This window comes from Penaeus vannamei, chromosome 12 (genome assembly GCF_042767895.1).
Source record: "Penaeus vannamei isolate JL-2024 chromosome 12, ASM4276789v1, whole genome shotgun sequence".
Classification (NCBI taxonomy): Eukaryota; Metazoa; Arthropoda; class Malacostraca; order Decapoda; family Penaeidae; genus Penaeus; species Penaeus vannamei.
In genome coordinates, this window is record NC_091560.1 from 29,229,761 (window position 1) to 29,232,260 (window position 2,500).

The 2,500-nt window shown below is 40.0% G+C and overlaps 1 protein-coding gene across 8 annotated transcripts in view; it reads right to left on the bottom strand.

The window, feature by feature from the left end:
* LOC113819685 (cytospin-A) overlaps nucleotides 1-2,500 on the bottom strand; it is a gene marked incomplete at its 3' end in the record, with an annotated part of 366,383 nt that overhangs the window by 168,493 nt on the left and 195,390 nt on the right.

Consider the following 2,500-nt stretch of genomic DNA (forward strand, 5'->3'; position numbering starts at 1 on the left):
AACAAGCATTTCGATGAGTTATTGCTCGATAAATAGGACGCCAAGGACGAGTCTGTGTGTCTCTGGATCTCGAGGGTGAGGGGCGTGGCACGGGGGCGGGGCGTGGTATGGAGGAGGGCACAGAGGAGCCCTCTATTTCACCAAAGGATGAAGAGGCGGCGCGAATACCACACGATCCGCGAGGCTAATCAATCCTGGCGCCCGCAAACCCAGATCGCAAACACCGACCTTTACTAAAGATCTATTCTTCTCCTTCCCCCCCTTCCTCTCCCTCTCTCTCTCTCTCTCTCTCTCTCTCTCTCTCTCTCTCTCTCTCTCTCTCTCTCTCTCTCTCTCACACACACACACACTTACACACAAACACACACACACACTCCCTCTCTCCTTCCCTCTCCCTCCCCCCATCTCCATCGACAATCCATTCTTTTTCAAGCCATTAGGTCATACGCCACGAATCATTCCTGCGTTTGGCCAATTCGTCGCTTGAATGCCACGCCGGCCGGATGAAAGGTCAGTGACGCAAATTCCCTGTAATCGCGTCGAGACAATTAGAACCTCTGGAAAACTGGGGAGCAGCGCGCCCGGGACTGAGCGACGGGTGACACGGCTCCCTGTCTCAAGGGAGGGGAAAAAAGGAAGGAATGATGGAAATGGGAAAGGGGAAAAGGAGGGGATGGGAAATGGGGGAAGGAGGAGGGGGAAAGGGGGAAGGAGGAGGGGGAAAGGGGGAAGGAGGAGGGGAAAAGGGGGATGGAGTGGGGGGGAAGAGGAGGAAGAGGGTGGGAAGGGAGGGCGGGGTACGCGGGAGAGAACTAGTAGGAGAAGAGATTGAGACGGCGAGAGGGATAGGAGAAGACAATGGAAAACCGGGATAAGGTGATAGTTGCATGGACAGACAAAAACATACATAGGCTATACGCACGGACACACGCACACATACATACTGTGTGTGTGGGTGTGTTTATGTGTATGTATGTATGTATGTATGTATGTATGTATGTATGTGCGTGTGTGGGTGTATATGTATATGTATATGAATATATGTATATATATATGTATATATATATGTATATATATATATGTATATATATATGTATATATATATATGTATATATATATGTATATATATGTATATATATATATGTATATATATGTATATATATACATATATATACATATATATACATATATATACATATATACATATATATACACATATATATACATATATATCTAAATATATATATATATATATATACATACATACATACATACATATCTATATCTATCTATCTATATATATACATACACATACATATATATCTATATCTATATTTATATATACATACATATATATATATATATATATATATATATATATATATATACATACACATACATATATATCTAAACATATATCTAAATATGTATATATACGTATATACATTATATATATATATATATATATATATATATATATATATATATATATGTATGTATGTATATATATAATATAAATAAATATATATATATATATATATGTGTGTGTGTGTGTGTGTGTGTGTGTGTGTGTGTGTGTGTGTGTGTGTGTGTGTGTGTGTGTGTGTGTGTGTGTGTGTGTGTGTGTGTATTTAATACATACGCCGGTAGTTTTGTATAAATCCATACCACACAAGCTTTACCCAAATAATACCATAAGTAGTTATCTAACTGTTTCTGTCGAACATTGACATTCATGTTTTCACGAAAAGGTTACGCAACTGAACCAACAGACCTTCGATTACAACAGACGAAATAAAACTGCAACCGCCACATCGACAATTCGCACACATGAAAACCAAACTTTCCGATGCAGAAACGCCACTTCCCATACAACATATAAAAGAACAGTCCTCCAGATGCATTGTCTTTAAACCCCCCCCGCCCCTGCTCATCCACTCGGTAAAAAAATAAATAAATAAAATCAAAATTAAAAATAAACCGTCCTATAATTAGCCTTAAACCGAAATCCGACCAAAACCAGGCATTACGAGACGAGCGCAACCAGGTCATATCGTGTTACCATTGATTCCTCAGCCGAGTACACTCTTTGCTTGCTTGCTTGTCTGCGTCGCGGGAGGAAGGCAGTAGTGCTTGCTTGCCTGCTTGATCAAACGCACCGTGATGTGATTGCCTGGGATTGAAATGGGTCTTGGGGGCGAGTGGATTGTGAATGGAGGTTGTTCCTGCTTGTAGTGTGGTTGCAGTGCGTGTATTTCGCCTGAGAGAAGTTTTGTCATTTGTATTTCTGTACATATATTGATGTGAAATGTTCATTATAGATAATTTGCACTTCTATTATAACTACATACCAGATACGTCCCTGCTTGTGTGTGAATGTGCGGGCGTGGATGTTAGAGTGTGAATGCAAGTGTGTAGGAGTATGAATATGATTGGACTGATTAATTAAAAGCTGTCAAGTCTTTAAAGACATTGTTACAAGATGAACGGAATCCATACA